The following is a 17,857-nucleotide window of genomic DNA, read 5'->3' as shown; positions in this document are numbered from 1 at the left end:
TATAAGTTCATTTTTATAGGTTGACACCACATATTCCACCTCCAAAACCATATTTGGACTGTGTTTCAACTATATCAACTTTACTTAAACTATTAGATAATTATAGTTGATAAAAATAATACTATTCCTATTGCTATTTCAAAATCATACACGAGACCTCGACCTCAAACGATTCCTCTATGGTCACAAATAAATGTAAAGATTGGTTCGATCTTATCACTTTCTTTTATTTTAGAGTAGAAAAAAGTTCTATCGGAGAGTTCCAAATTAAACCAATGAATCAATGAACTTCTGTTTACAAAAATAAGAAGAAAAAAAGTATTCAAAAATTCATCACATCCCTTATAACCAAAGTATATATTTTTTATTTTGTTTGGTAATAATTTAAACTATTTAATTATTTGTTGTTGTATGAATAAAAAAACTAATAAAATAATTTGAAGAATTTTTTATAAATTAAAAATAATTAAATATCATTTTTTTAAAGAAAATTAATCTCTAAATAACTTGGAATTAAAATTGATACATATATTATCTTTCTAGTACCAAAAGAAATGACATGAATCAAATGGAAGCATTGATTCTTGCAACATTTTACTTAGGTCAATTCCATAGGTTTCCAATACCCAGATTAAATAATCATCCCATGACATGCAATATTGATATTGATTTTTTCACATGTTCATCAATGTGTCTCGATTCATAATTGGAAGTTGGATTCGAACTAGCATCACTGAAATCGAAATAGGTACAGGTACAGGCATAGGATAAGATAAGCATACGCCCCTAAGTTCTAGCATGATGGATCACCATATGATGCATCACCATATGATGCATCATATTTATAATAAGAAGGTTGAGTATGATGAACTTTGATCAAAATCAATCTCAACTAAACTATCATGCATATCTTGATAATTATAGGTTTTCCTTTGTTTGTCACATTTATATTGACATTGATATTGAATAATACCACTTCTAGTTCCATGATCAGAATCTTGAGTTGCATTGTGTAATCTGTCTCACTTGTCCATGGCTCCAGTAGTAGAGTAGGGGGAAATAGATTTTACTACAAGATGCATTACCACTGTCATCACTTTCATGAGTACTTGCACTGCTATCAACATCACTCTTCTCATTTTGAACTTCTCGTCAGACTACAGTGTCAGAAGATGATTATATTGTAGGTCCCTTGATGATCGGCAAGAAGGGGGGTGGTAAATTGTCCTGCAAAAACAAACTCAACCCTTTCTCGACTTATAGTTTAATTATGAACACTTGTATTAAGAATTAAGAGACTAATTAAAAAGATAGAGGCACAAAGAGAATTACTTGATTTGCAATCAGAAGATTGCTAATCCAAGGAAAATGAAGTGCACTTATGAAGATCTCCTTCGGGCAGAGAAGTCTCTTTACTGAAATTAACGCACAGAAAAAAATGAAGCTAAACTAACAAAGAGAAGCGCACAAGTGTTGTTTCTCAAAATTCTTGTTTCTTGTAGCTTCTGGGACCAAGGCCATATTTATAGCATTGGTCAAGGCACTTGAAAGGGTTCGAAGTATCTAAAATGGTTCGAGGTGCCTGGAGTGGGATAGAATTCTCTCCCCTACGCGTCGGTCAAAGTCCACGTCAATGGTGATAAAATTTAGGTTCCGGGCACCTGGACCCACACAGTCAACATGGTTGACTTTTTCAGTTTGGGCCCTCTACTCTGGTTCTGCTCACCTCAATCTGGGTCTTCCGCTCCGGCTCTACTCACTTGGGTGATTTCGGCCATCCAGAATAGGGCTCACCGAACCCAACTTCCAGCCTTCTCGAGCAGTCTTCCGCTCCGGCTTCTCGTCCCTCGGAAATGTCACACGCTTCCTTCTCGTCTGCCAATGTACTCTTCAACAGCACTTCATCCCTTAGACGCATTGAGCCCGTCAGCTCTCTCCCGTGTCATCCTTCTCGCTAGTTGCATCTTTCGCTCGACTTTTTGTGCTCCTAAGTTCCTGCACACTTAGACACAAGACATCAAATAACAACAGGACCTAACTTGACTCGATTGATCACATCAAAACCTCGACGGGGTACTTACAATCTTCCCCTTTTTGATATGAATCAACCTTAATTAAGTTAGGGTAAAATAAGACATGAAATAAATATTCAAATTTTAAGACTTTTAGATATGTAATAGTTTGAAAAATATACCTCCCCCTTAAACTTAACTTCTATGAAAAATATACCTCCCCCTTAAACTTAACTTCTAATTCTCCCCCTTTGATCACATTCAAAATAGGGGTAAGCTTAAAATAATTAAGAAAATTTACAAGAAAGTCTAGTTGGTGAAAAATTTAATTAATTATGAGAACGATTAATCAGAGTCATCCAAACATAAAGATAAAACTTACACGAGAACATAAAATAAATTTATGTGGTAAAAAATTTGGAGGTTTAAATAAATTTTTAGGTAAAAAAACAAAATTAAGTTAAATTAATTTTTAAGTTAAAATAAATTTTAAGTAGTCGTGCAGAAAAATTAATGTCGTGCAGAAAAATTAATCTTTTAGAATCTTAGTGATCGAGAATTTTAAATATTAAAAATTGGCATGGGTGTAAATAATTCACAAAATTTTGAAATTATTTTTCTTGGAACAAAAACAATGAGTTTTGCAAAAAAAATAGTAAAAATAATATTTTTAAATTAAAAAAAAATGATTTTTGTTCAGAAATTCATAGAAAAAGTAAACAAAAATAACTTTAATTTTTGTCGATGCTGTGTGATGAAATCTTATTTCTCAGAAAATTAAATTCTAACAGAACACATGCTAAGAAATTTATTTGACACTAAAAAAAATTAGAGCATGCGAATAATTTAATTTAGGCATGATTTCAGAACCCAATATAAGTTTCTACCTACTAGTTAATTAAGTATTTTTTTAGGGATATAAGTTTTTATCACTTTTCTAATTTGACCTTTGTCAAATCCATAGTACCAATTTAATCCTTTATAGTTTCTAACATTTAAAATAAAAATATTTGAACATGTAGAATTTTTTAAGTTTTCTATTTGTTCCTTTAATTTAGCATTTTCAAGTTTTACTTTTTCAAAATCTTCTATTAGACATGATTTTGCTAAAATTCTTTTTATTTCTAAGTTTTCATTTTTTAATTTATCATTTTCACTTTTTAACTTGCACATTGATTTTTCCATAGATTTAATACCAAAATAGAGTTGATCGGGAGGTAAGAGGCATACCTCACTTACCATATCAGACTTGAAGCCTGAGTCTCCCCCTGCTTCGCTGCATTCATCTGAAGTCGCTCCCCCTTCATCGATGCTGGCTTCTAAGATGCTTTGCTTTTCATGGCTCACCATCAGTGCTAGTCTGACATATTCTTCTATTTCTAACTCAGATGATGAGCTTTCATCCCAAGTAGCCTTTAGATTCTTACGCTTGTTTTGCTTGGGCATCTTATCTTTTTTCCTTTTTTATGTTCTGGACAGTCCTCTTTTATATGTCCTTCCTTTTGACACTGGTAGCATCGAACCCTTTTTCTATTTCTTGGATTTTTCCTGTTATGCATTTCTTTAAATTTGTTAGATCTAAAGAATTTTCTGAATTTTCTTACCATGTAAGCTTCTTGATCTCCTTCTGAGTCTGACTCAGGTTCATCCTTCTTGGTTGCATTTAGTACCAGAATCTGGCTTGACTCTTTTATTGTACCTACACATCTGGTTTCATGTAATTCTAAAGTAGAAAAGAGTTCCTCTAAGGTACTTACCTCCAACTCCTTTGAGATGTAGTATGCGTCGATTATCGAGGTTCATTCTGGAGTCCTGGGAAATGCATTGAGTGTGTAGCGTATCGAGTCCCGGTTGGTTACCATTTCACCGAGGTTTTCGAGCCTAGTGATTAGTTCTTTGACCTTCCCGTGTAGATCGACTACCTTCGCACCTCTTTCTAGATGGATATTCATCAGTTTGTTCCGAAGTATGTCTCGTCTTATGAGCTTGGCTTCGGCTACGCCTTCGTGGAGTTCTAGGAATTTTTCCCAGAGTTTTTTTAGCCGACGAGTAGCTTCCGATACGGTTGACTTCTTGAGGTGGTAGCACACTCAGCAAGTGATACTCCGCTCTGTTATTTGCTATGGAATCATTTTATTTTTTATTTGTCCAAAGACTCTTCTCCTTCTCGTCTCCGTTTTGATTCATAGGAACTACAAAATCATACTTGATTATTAAACGAATCTCAAAGTCAGTTTTTAGAAATACCTCCATTCGGTGTTTCCAGTGTGTGAATCTCCCTCGAATTTTGATGGAACGATGCTTGATCCGACCATTGGTTTCTTTGTTTCGGTCGGCAGTTAGTCCTTCTGAAGCATCATCGCTCTTATACCAATTATAGGTCCCTTGATGGGCGACAAGAGGGGGGTGAATTGTCCTGCAAAAATAAACTCAACCCTTTCTCGACTTATAACTTAATTATGAACACTTGTATTAAGAATTAAGAGACTAATTAAAAAGATAGAGACACAAAGAGAATTACTTGGTTTTCAATCAGAAGATTGCTAATCCAAGGAAAATGAAACACACTTATGAAGATCTCCTTCGGGCGAAAAAGTCTCTTTACAGAAATTAAGCATAGAAAATGAAATACAGAAATGAGTACAAGGTGTGTTTTGAACTTTTAATTCTAGGGTGTTATTCATATCATTCCAGAAAAAGTTATCATTTGCTAACATGGCTTGGAGGCGCCTCCAAAGCCATCCGAGGCGCCTCCAAAGCCATCCAGGGCACCTTCAAGTGGATAAAATGTTATTCTCATCACAACGGTAGCCTAACGACTAATGTTCATTGGAGGCACCTCCGATCAACTAGAGGCGCCTCAGCTATTGTCCATCTAAGACGCCTTCAGTCCATCAGAGGCGCCTTCAGTCTTTTTTGAAGTAGAACTTAGCTAAACGTTGGAGGTGCCTTTGGTTTATCCGAAGTGCGTTCACATGAATGGTCAATTTCAGCATTGACTATTGTTTTCCTCGTGCTCGCTTGGGTGATGCTCCGACAGTCCAGAGTTAAGCTCACTTGAACCCAATTCTGGCCTTCTCCTCGAGCAAGCTTCCTCTTTGGTTTCTCATCCCTTGGATACGTATGTGCATCCTTCTCGCTTCATCGGTGTACCCTTCCACAGCTCCTCGTCCTTTGAATGCACCGAGTCGATCGACTCGCTTCTAGCGTCATCCTTCTAGCTCGCTGCGTCTTTCGCTGGACCTCTTGTGTTCCTAAGTCCCTGCACACTTAGACACAAGACATCAAATACACAGCCTACCTTAACCGAGTTAATCACATCGAAACTAATCTGGGGTACTTACAATCTCCATTTTTTTGATGTGCATCAACCCGAATTAATGTTACGGTAAATAAATAATTTAAAATTGTTTAACACAATTAATTTTGTAATTAAGTACAAGTAAAATATTACAAATGTACAAGCTAAATTTTGCAATCTCAAATTTTACAATTTCCCCCTCAACTTAACCCTTATAATTTTTCCTCTTTAATCACATCAAAAATAGGAAAAAAACCTGAAAACTAGTAGGAAAATATGAAAACTTTTTCTTAGGGAGTTACATATGTGAGGAAAGTCTATGTATTTTTAACGCAATTAATTTCAAGGAAAATAATTTATATATTTAAAGGATAGATTTCTCAAAAAAAATTGGAAATTATTTTTAATTTTTTAAAAAAAATCCTAAACTTTTTTGTCAATATTAAGTAGAAACATTCAGATCATGATAAAAAAATTTACAAAAAAATATTTTCTTTATAGCTAAAATAAATATTTTTGAATAGAAATATGAATTTTTAAAATTCAATGATTAAAAATAGTTTTTGACTTATAAAAATCTTATTGAGTTTTCTAAACATTCAAAATATAACAATAATTTTCTAAAAAAAAAATAAAGTTTTTCAAAAAATAATCTCAAAAATTTTTAATTTTAAAAATTTATTTTAGGTAAAAAATTTATAAAAAATTATTTTCTGTCAAAAAATCTTGAAATTTTTTCTACCAATAGATAATATAATTTTTAGAACAGAAAAAAATTTAAACTTCAAAAAAAATCAAACAGAAAGTGTACGGACAATTAATTTAGTCAATACATTTAAAAATTCAACTAAAATTAATTTCAAGTATGCACATAAAATTAATTTAATAGGATAGAATAGATTTTATATCCAAAATAAATTATTACATATTGTATTAAATAAATATTTTCTTGAAATAATATTTCTAGTAATTTTTACAATTTGGCCCCAATAATTTCTCATGTACCAGTTTAATCCTTCATAATTTATAAAATTTAAGATTTGTGAAAACTTCGAATTTGAGCATGCATAATTCTTTTTTAATAATTCTATTTGATCTTTTAGTTTTGCATTTTTATTGTTAAGTTTGTCAAAATTTTCTATTATTCTTTGAATTTATATATTTCATCGTAATTTTATAAAGTGATCTACTCAGCATTTTTATAGCTTCTTATAATTTATCAAAATGTAAGAAACGTATCTCACTTATTGTGTTGGACTCATCAATAGACGCTTCTCCTTCATTGATGCTCTTTGTTGAGGTGCTTTTGTCATCTAATTCTTGGTGACTGGTCATTAGTGCTAGTCTGGCGTATTCTTCTTTCTCAAACTCAAATGATAATGATTCGCTCCACGTCGCTTTAAGGTTCTTCTATTTCGACCTTCCTTTGTCCTTTTCTTTTACTTTGTTCTTCAATTTGGGGCAATTATCTTTAATATGTCATTCTTCACAGTTGTAGCACCTTATTTTTCTTTTGTTCCATAGAAGCTTTTTAGCCTGTGACTTGTCAAAATTGATAGATTTAAACAACTTTTTAAATTCCTTACCATGCATTGTTGGTCTACATTAGGCCAGCTTGAGAGAGGTGAATAGTCCTGAAATAAGAGTTAGAAAAAATCTCTTGATTTTGAACTAACAAGGATAGACAATTAATTAAATAATTAAAATAAACAACATAAAAGCGTAAGAGACACTAGAGTTTACTTGGTTACAACTTAGATGGTTGTTAATACAAGACAAGTGAAAGTTCAATAAGAATCTCCTTCGTTGAAGACGAAGAAGCTACTTACAGTCGTTGATAGCTCAGTAAGGAGTATAGAAATTGATTACTAGTTGTTGTATTTAACTCCTACCTCCAGGATGCTATTTATAGCATTCTGGGTAGATGTTACCGTTGGTTTCTGTGGGTTAGAGGTGTAGTGTGCAACACCTAACCACACTAACTTCATACATAATTAGAATGGGATAGAGTGTGTAAGTTGAAATGTAATTTTATATCTTTCAGAATAACGTTAAATTAATTTAATTAACTCTCTTTACTTGATTAAAGGTATATTTAATGTCCCAAATTTAGATAATTATTATTCAATGTGTGTAAAAGTTATTTAAATATTTTTTTAGATTTTTTTAAAATTCTTATGTAGTAATCTTAGTATAAAGATTAGGTCCAATATTTTTTTTTGTAAAGGAAGAAAAGAGAGACAAAGCCCTAAGCCTCCACCTTTTATTAAACCCCTACATTAAAGCTCCATCTCCTTTCAAAATTTCCGCTGGCCCTAAGCCTCCATCCTCACCAAACTGTTAGGATCGGTTGAGCTAGAGGGGGAGGGGGTGAATGACTCACTTCGTTTTCTTGATCAACTTGATTTTGCGTAGCGGAGACTCGAAGACAATGCTAACTCTGATATTTACTTGGTATCCACCTCCCCAAGGAGGTGACTAGTCCAAGGATCCACACGACTCACACTCTTCCACTATCAAAACCCTCCTTCTCGGAGTCACACCGAAGGTGGAGAAACCTTACAAGGTTACAACTCTCCCTCTCCAAAGTAAAGGATCACACTCACTACAATGAAGAAGAAAAGAAAGATTACAGGCTTTAAAAATGCTTCTTCTTCGCAGAGTGAGATTTGAGAAAGTAGCGAGATGGAGATCTTGAACTTGAGCACTTTTTGAAGATCTTAAGCACTTGAGAGAGTTGAGACCTTGGAGAGCAATGGAACAGTATATGCTTCTTTTCTAATGTCTTTTATTTTTCTTCCATGCCATTAAACGTTGAGAAAACTAGCCGTTTCTCACGTAGCCGTTGCCGTGAATCGATCAGAGCCATATTTGGATCGATTCATAAGTATCCGTTGCAAACCATCGTGTCACGATCAACGGCTTAGATTGCTTCACTTGAGTTTGAATCGATAGGTGCAGTTCTTGAATCGATTCAGACCTCTGCTCGTGAAATCGCAGTTCTGTGAATCGATCGCTCGATCGATTGAGTAACCTCAATCGATCGGCTGATCGATCCAAGGGAAATCTGTGCTTCGCACAGAGGCTTCCTGGATCGATCGCTCGATCGATTGGATTGCCCCAATCGATCGGCTGATCGATCCAGAAGCATTCTGTGCTTCGCACAGAAGCTTCCTGGATCGATTGCTCGATCGATTGATTTTCCCCAATCGATCGGCTGATCGATCCAGAAGCACTCTATGCTTCATGCAGAACCTTCCCAATCGATCAGCCAATCGATTGGCTTTCTTCCAATCCATCGACTGATCGATCCAGAGGCATTTTGCCTCACAGCCATGTCTAAATCAATTTTCCAATCGATTTCTGATACGTGAGGGATCATGCATCCAACTTTATGACCTGCAGGAACTTCTCTTGCCAAGAATCCGGTCCTCGACCTTCTTGGACTTCTCTTTCCTTGAATCCGGTCTTCTGACCTGCAAGGATTCTTTTGCTAAGAATCCGGTCCTCAACCTTCTTGGACTTCTCTTGCCTTGCATCCGGTCTTCTGACCTGCAAGAACTTCTCCTGCAAACTCACAATGTATGTTCGATCCAACGTATTAAGCTAAACTTAAATAATTGTCAACACATTGAAACTTCCAGGGCATGATTGCACCAACAATCTTCCCCTTTTTGATTTTGACAATCTATTTAAGTTTAGGCCAATTTCCAATATACCATAATAGTACAATGATAAATAATGATTGCAACAATGCTGAAAATCATCTAAGTTAAACATAAGCAGTAAGTATGAGCATACACAGTAAGCTTGAGTTTCAATTTAGATTTTATTTAGCATGAACTTCAACATATATCTCCCCCTTTGTCAAATATAAAAAAAAAACAGAACTCCCTCTCAAAATGTGTACTAAGCAAACACAATAAACCCAAGGATTACTCCCCCTAAACCACACAGATATCAACAAAATATAACCACGTGAATAGTAGAAACAAAATAAAAAGGTAGAACAAGTAGCATATCAGATATCCAAAAATAAAATAGAGTTCACATAAGGACTCCATAACAACCATCTATAAGATGTACAATAACATATCACAAGGAGACATAAAACTCGATGAGCTCGTCTCCCGAAGGAGTGGGATCAGCAGCAGCAGGAGGAGCAGCCGTACTAGCTGGAGCAGGAACCGCCGCAGAGTCAACACCAGCAGCATCCTCAGCATGGGGAGTGGGAGCTGTGGATGGAGCAGACTGAGACGGATGACCCGTCACCTAGGAGCTCACTAAATCCACTAATGCATCCGTAGTCGCCTGCATCGAAGTCTGTCGATGGAACATGGTATCCATCGTGGAACGTAGGTTGTCTACCTCCATGGTCAGCTCCTCTAGGCGAGTGTCAACAGTCTCCTCGAATGTCGGAGAAGCTGGCTCGGGAATATCCTCCTCAACATCATCTGCCGCAGGAACCAATGCCTGTGCATCCCCCCTGCGGTGAGCCCTGGGTCCCTCACCAAAAGCACGTCCATCGCACCATCGAACTCCCGCTGGACCACCAACTAAGCCCGTCTTCGTGAAGGAGCAGGAAGAAATTCGAGAATAAGCAACAGTCATGTGCTCCAGCCGTCCCCGGGAGACATCTATCTTCTGGGACTCCAGCCAGTCTGTTATAAGATGCCCGAAAGGCATGTGGACCGTCTGCTGCACGGGCTGGGTAAAATGAATGATGCAATGAAAGATGTTCAGAGCGATGTTGATGTCAAGGGAATGACAGATGGCATAGGGGGCAAACATGTGAGGAGGTCGCAGAGTGGCTAAGGCATGAGAAACAATGGGGAAAAGGCAGTTGATGATCACTTTAAACAAGGCGGCGTTCTCAGCCGATAACTCAAGCGAAGAAAATTTAGTGATTTGAGCATTTGGCCCATCCGGACGAGGACGACCAAAGAGGAGCTGATGCATGGATGCAATGCTAATATGCTCAAAAGGTGGAGGCAACTCATCGGGAAGATTGGGATAAAAGACAAAATCATTGTTGGATGGTAGACAGTCGAGATAAGATCGAAGAATCTCATAGGAGAAGTCCAAACTCCGTTTCGCAACGCGAGTGCGATAATTTACACCATCAGAAGTGTGTAAATTATTATAAAATTCGGAGACAAGACTTACATTGACATCCCTCTCACAGGTTAACAATGAGTCAAGTTTATAGTGTTTGAATCGGTTATAGGTATCAAAATAAGATGTCCTATAGTATTGAAAGTCAACAGATCTAGGAGTTATGAGTTTGAAAGTGTGTTTGCTAAAGGCTTGCTGCATAGCAGCATTAGGGAATCTCGGATTAGTAGGAGGTTGAGGACGTGATGGAGGTACGGACGATCCTTCGCCCGATTCACGAACTTTTTGTTTCTTTCTGTGGGATAGGAGATGAAAAAGAACAAGAGGTGGCACACGATTTTGCAGTGCAACAGAAAGATGTAGCGAAAGATATGCAAAAATGCAAGAATAGTGCAGGTAATGCAATGCATGAGGGATAATGCAAAACAATACACAAAAGCACACAAGATAAGTGGATTAGTTCAAGTATAGGAGCAAGAACCAAAGAAAAATGAGAAAGAAGTAAAGACAGTACTTAGGGTTTTGAGTTCGCATTGTGTGCGAGTGACGCGGAGAAGAAGAAAAGGGGCTGCCCTGGTCGCCGAGAGAGGAAAAAAGAAGCTGGAGGAAGGTTGAAGAGCGCCCTTCGCCGGAGAGACTGACCGATGCAGGCGGGAGAGTCACCGAGGAAATCGACACAGAGCTAGGGCACGAAAAGCGTCGGGAGTGAAAATGAGGAGTGAGAGAAAAACTAGGGTAATCGGGTTTTAAGATGAGTTTTAAATCCCCAATCGATCGACCGATCGATTGAGAGCAGGTGAATCGATCGGTCGATCAATTCACGAAGCTTCTGTGAAAATTTGGAGATGCGTCTCAATCGATCCAACAATAGATTCAAACGGGACGAATCAATCCATTGATCGAGTAAAATGCCTTCTGTGAAAATTGGGATATGCGTCTCAATCGATCCAACGATCGATTCAAACTGGATGAATCGATCCATTGATCGATTAAAATGCCTTCTGTGAAAATCGAAAGAACATCCCAATCGATCCATCGATCGATTAACCCTCTCTGAATCGATCCATTGATCGATTCAGATGCCTTCTGGAAAAATGAAACCGCGGTCCAATCGATCCATTGATCGATTGGAATGGTCTGAATCGATCCATTGATCGATTCAGATGCTATCTGTAGAGAAACGCCAGCCTCCCAATCGATCAACCGATCGATTGGGAGGTCGGATATTACTTCACTTTCGAAAACTTTCAGATCCAAGTTTCAGAAATGCACAAACAATTGCACACAACTCTAAAAATCACAAAATTTTGTGTAGATACTATAGATATCACATATTATCATGGAAAAATAAAAGTCGACAAAAAGCGACACTCCCTAGACAAGATTTACACAAAATTAAAAATTGTCGAAAACATCAATGATTTGAGTGAGTCTTATCAAGGTTTCAAAAATAAGTATGGTGCATATGGTGAGTTTAAAAATTTTCAATCATAATCATAGGACAACGTGCACATGATTTGTACACGTGCTTTCCCTATGATTGGACAAATGAATGTTTTATATGAAAACTACTTTTCTTGACCAAAATAATGCATCATAACAAGCATCATGACCAAGATAAATGTCCCTAACCTCTCACCCCATCTAAATCATATTAAGAGGACAATCCTATGTTCTTGTGAGAGGCAATGTTAAGGTGAATAAAACTTAAAGAGCTTGACCTATGAAGTGATCATGGAGGATGTGATTTAATCAATACAACACATTCCCAATTCCCTTCTAAGAAAGCTAAATTCAACTTCGGGAAGAGGTTTAGTGAAGATATCGGCTAAGTTTGATTTTGATCCAACATAATTTAAAATGATATCACCTCGAGTTACATGATCACGAATAAAATGATGTTTAACCTCTATGTGTTTCGTTCTTGAATGATGAACGGAATTTTTGGTCAAGTTGATTGTACTCACATTATCACAAAGAACTTGAACATTGTTATAGGTAAATTTATAGTCCTCTAGAGTATGAGTCATCCACAATAATTGTGATACACACTCTCCCATGGCAATATATTCCACTTCAGTTGTGGAGAGAGCTACACAACGTTGTTTTCTATTTGACCAACTCACTAAAGAAGATCCTAGAAATTGACAACTACCACTAGTACTTTTGCGATCCAATTTGCATCCGGCATAATCGTAATCGGTATAGCCCACTAGGTCAAAAGTTTCGGTTCTAGGATACCAAAGACCAACATTTTGAGTCCCCTTGAGATAATGAAGAATTCGCTTAACGACACTCAAATGTGACTCCTTGGCACAAGATTGATACCGTGCACATATACCTACGACAAAAAGTATGTCGGGTCTACTAGCCGTAAGATAGAGAAGACTCCCTATAGCACTATGATACACCTTGGAGTCAACTTCTTTCCCCTCAACATCTTTATCCAATTTAGTACTCGTGGCCATGGGAGTAGATATTTACTTTGCATTTTCCATTCCAAATTTCTTAAATAGCTCTTTGACATATTTAGATTGATGAATGTAAATGCCTTATTTTGTTTGCTTAATTTGTAACTCTAGGAAAAATGTCAATTCACCAACCAAACTCATTTCAAATTCACTCTCCATGTGATTAATGAATTCATTTAAATAATCTTTATTTGTAGAACCACAAATAATGTCATCTACATATACTTGGGCCACAAACATATCATTACCACTATTTTTCAAGAATAAAGTGGGATCAATTTTTCCTCTATGAAACCCTTTTGATACTAGAAATGTTGACAATCGTTCATACCACGCCCGGGGAGCTTGTTTTAGCCCATATAAGGCTTTTTTTTAAGTTTATATACATGATTTGGACACTCCAAATTTTCAAACCCGGGTGGTTGCTCAACATATACTTCTTCTTTTATAAAACCATTCAAAAATGCTAATTTTACATCCATTTGGTACAATTTGAACCCCTTGTGGGTGGTAAATGCCAACATCATCCTAATTGGCTCCAATCTTGCTACGGGTGCATAAGTTTCATCATAGTCTAACCCTTCTACTTGATTGAAACCCCTAGCAACCAATCTAGCTTTGTTTCTCACAACTATCCCCTTATCATCAAGTTTGTTTCTAAAAACTCATTTTGTATCAATAATCAATTTGTTTGTAGGCCTAGGAACTAAATCCCAAACTTGAGTTCTCTCAAATTGAGATAGTTCATCTTGCATTGCTAAAATCCAATCGGGATCAAACAAGGCATCATCAATGGTTTTTGGTTCTATTTGAGATATTAAGGCGACTTGGCTTCCTTCATTTCTAAAGTAAGATCGAGTTCTCACTCCTTGAGTGATGTCTCCTACTACTTGATCTAAGGGATGATTTACATGACTCCTAGTAGGTCTTGATTCTTGATTTATTATAATTTCGGGTTCAAGTGGCAAAGATTCATTTTTCTCACCATCACTTTCTTGATTTTCTTCTCCTTGATGATCTATTCCATCCAGTGTTAATTTCTCTAACTCAAAATGTATTTCTTCATCGTTTGTTCTTATAGAGTTCGAAGAAGGATTTTCTTCAAAGATAACATTTAGTGATTCTTCAACTAATTTTGATCTTTTGTTGTAAATTCGATACGCCTTGCTATGACTTGAGTAACCTACAAGTATCCCCTCATCCGCCTTAGCGGAAAACTTTCCCAAGTGATCTTTGGTGTTTAGGATATAGACCTTACACACAAACAATCTAAGATGCTTAATTGTAGGTGGTTTACCAAACCACAACTCATGAGGTGTTTTTCCTAGAAACCTATGTATTAATGTTCGATTTTGCACATAACATGCCGTATTAATTGCTTCGGCCCATAGGAAACTATGAAGTGAATATTCATTTAACATGCTCCGAGTGGCCTCTTGCAAAACCCTATTTTTCTTCTCAACAACTCCATTTTGTTGAGGAGTCCTAGGGGTGAAAAATTCATGTTTATAGCCTTTTTCCATATAAAAATTTGTGAACCTATCTGTAACGACCCGCCTCCTACTGACTAGGCTGCGAGGCCTGACCGTTACGTTATGCTGTGTTAAATTACTATTGCAAAAAATCTGGATTGATTAAAATTTTACTAAACTGATTACTGTAAACTGAACTTAATATTCTAGGTGTACCTAGGAGTCGTACACATGCTAGGGGAGATATTCTATGCCTCTCGGATGTCCTGCTAGCTGTAATCAGGCATTTCAATCGATCCATGGATCGATTGGGTTGTCGGATCGATCCCGTGATCGATCCAGCTTGATACTGGCACGGAAGAAGGCTCTGGATCGGTCGGCTGACCGATCCAGAAGCTGTACCGCTTCTGTATGCGGCTGGATCGGTCTACCGACCGATCCAGGAGTGCACTGATCGGTCGGCAGACCGATCCAGTGGCTCACTGATCGGTCAGCCTGACCGATCAGTGAGCTTCAGTACTCTCTGTTCGCAGACGCCAACTCTCTGTTCGCGCATGGATCGGTCCGCTGACCGATCCAGCGGCACAACCCACTCTCTGATCGGTCTGTAGACCGATCAGAGTTCTGATTTCAGCCTGGAACTCTGATTTCAGCCTGAAACTCTGATTTCAGCACTTGGGCGTGCCAAAATCTCACATATGAGTTATACACTACATGAGAAACATTCTAATGACATAAAACTAGTATTCTAAACTTAACATGATGCATAGTTCACTAATTCATAGCGTTACACAACTAAACGTGCATGAAAGTAAACACTGAAGAGTTCTACGGTTTAAACTCGCTAAGTCCCCTAAGAATCTTTTATTCCAGTTCCTGCCACACACACCATCTCTGCATTGGCCTCCAGCTTCCTCTGCTAATCCATTTTTCCCTTACCTTTATCTGCAGTATAAGGGAAATAGAATCTGTAAGCTTAAAGCTTAGTAAGAAACCAACTACCTCACTAAAACATGCAACGATGCAAACATGCTTTTAAAGAATGCTATTTGAAAACATGTACTGGCATGACATACTATGGTTGCAAGCATAAAATGAAATAACTGAACATGCATACTGAACATGGCATGGCAACTAATCATATGAATCAATAAAGATCACTGAACTGAACATATAATAAGCTAAACTGTAACTAAACTGATACTGAATTCCAACTCAACTAACATAACTAATTTGAGCTTTGAAAACTAATTCATAATAAGTGAAAATACATAATCATGCTGTTTGGGCCTGCGCGTATCCCTAACTAGACCCGGGTTTGCAAGTCCCGAATTTAGTAGGGTTAACTAGGTTATCTAAACCTAGGGACAACTGTGGGAGTCCAACCCAATGGATATCTGATCCTGTACAGTGCCACTGAAAATAAAATACTGAATATAGCTAACTGTTTTAACTTGCTGTTTCTAGGTTATCTGAACCTAGAGCTAGGTTGTCTGAACCTAGAGGCGACTGTGGGAGCCCACCCATTGGACTGTGGTCCCATATAAGCTAAAATAAACTGATTTACTGATTTAAATGCTTCTAATACATTTAACTGAGCTATTAAAATGCCTAATTTATATTTTAACTTAACTAGCTATTTTATCGAACACCTAGTGTGCCCCAACTCTCCTCTCTATTAGGGAGACCACTTCTAGGCACCCGACAACGTCTAGAAACCCCCACTAAAGAGGGATTACATGTCCGGTCCATCTAGAAGTGCTCACTAAATCCCTAAACCTGCGAGGAGGGTCAATTTCACGCTATGCGTCGATAAAAATCTGCATATAGTTAAACTAATGCGTAGAAAACCCAAACGGAGCTACTTATACTGCAGGTGAGGAGTTTCTTACCTCGTACGCTAATTTCCTTACAATTCTATTCGCTAGAATTCCGGTGGAGATGACTTCTCGACGATCTTCTCGCGTCTAAGCGTTCCCCTTGCGAAGGAGAGCGTTCTCGTGCCGGAGTTATCACCGGAAGATGTCCTTGGGGCCCTAGGGAGAGAACCCTAGGTCTCCTTGTGGTTTGTTTGGGCGCCGAGAGGAAGAGGGAGGAGAGGGGTGGCGTGAGGTCTCGGTGGAGAAGGTTTTTGCCGAACCAAAGAATAAACCCAAACCAACTTATGTTTTCCTATTTATATTAAGTGGGTATTTTGGCCCAACTCAATTATAAATATATTTGATTCTCCTTTCTCTCAGCACGACCCTACTGGGTTCACCGGTTACTAAGGCTAACTAAAGATTTAGCAGAACCGAGAGGTCCCGGGTTCGATTCCCGCTTAACCCATTTTATTTTTCTATTCATTTTTGCTACTTCCGATACTCTAAAAATTCCAGAAAAATATCTAATAATTCCAGAAAAATCATAGAATATTTCTAATATAGTTTTGAGAATTCTCGGGCGTTACAATCCCCCATACCTTATAAAAAGTTCGTCCTCGAACTTAGAATAATTCTGGGTACTTCTGTCTCCCATGTTGCCTCTTCTGCTGTGTGACTGTGCCAAATGACTTTGACTAATGGTACTTCCTTGTTCCGCAATTTCTTAACTGCTCGGTCTATTATCTGAATAGGCCGACTGTCATAGCTGAGGTCTTCGCGGATCTGTACCGACTGGGGCTCAATCACCTGGGTGACATCTGGGGTATGCTTCTTCAGTATAGAGACATGAAATACGTTGTGGACAGCTGACATTTCCTGGGGTAGCTCTAGCTCATATGCTACCTTGCCCACTCTTCTGCTGATAAGGTACGGTCCCACGTATCTGGGACTTAGCTTGCCCTTCTTCCCAAAACGCATTACTCCCTTCATGGGAGCTACTTTGAGGAACACTGAATCCCCAACTGAAAACTCTAAGGGTCTGCGCGTTTTTCTAGCGGCTCTGAGCTGTCTCTATCCTCTGGCGGATCTGCTGTATAGCTGCTGTGGTGTCTGCTACTAGATCTGTCTGAAGTTCTAGTTCCTTCTGTTCACCACTCTCATACTAGCAAATTGGTGATCTGCACCTCCGCCCATAGAGTGCCTCATAAGGTGCCATGCCGATAGTGGCCTGATAACTGTTGTTGTATGCAAATTCTGCTAGACTCAGATATTTGCACCAACTTCCCTTGAAGTCTAGGGCACATGCTCGGAGCATATCTTCGAGTACCTGATTTACTCGCTCCGTCTGACCATCTGTCTGAGGATGGAATGCTGTGCTGAACTTTAACTTAGTGCCCAACGCTGACTGTACACACTCCCAGAAGTGTGATGTGAATCTGCTGTCTCTGTCTGAAATGATGGTTCGTGGGACTCCATGTAGTCTGACGATCTCCTGGAGATACAACTGAGCTAGCTTCTCCATGGAGTAGGATATCTTGATAGCTAAGAAGTGGGCTGATTTAGTCAACCTGTCGACTATTACCCAGATGGCGTCAAAACCATTCGTGGTTCTGGGCAGTCCCAC

Source organism: Zingiber officinale, chromosome 9A (assembly GCF_018446385.1).
Source record: "Zingiber officinale cultivar Zhangliang chromosome 9A, Zo_v1.1, whole genome shotgun sequence".
Lineage (NCBI taxonomy): Eukaryota > Viridiplantae > Streptophyta > Magnoliopsida > Zingiberales > Zingiberaceae > Zingiber > Zingiber officinale.
The sequence above is the reverse complement of the archived record's forward strand: the minus strand, read 5'-3'. Positions refer to the sequence as shown.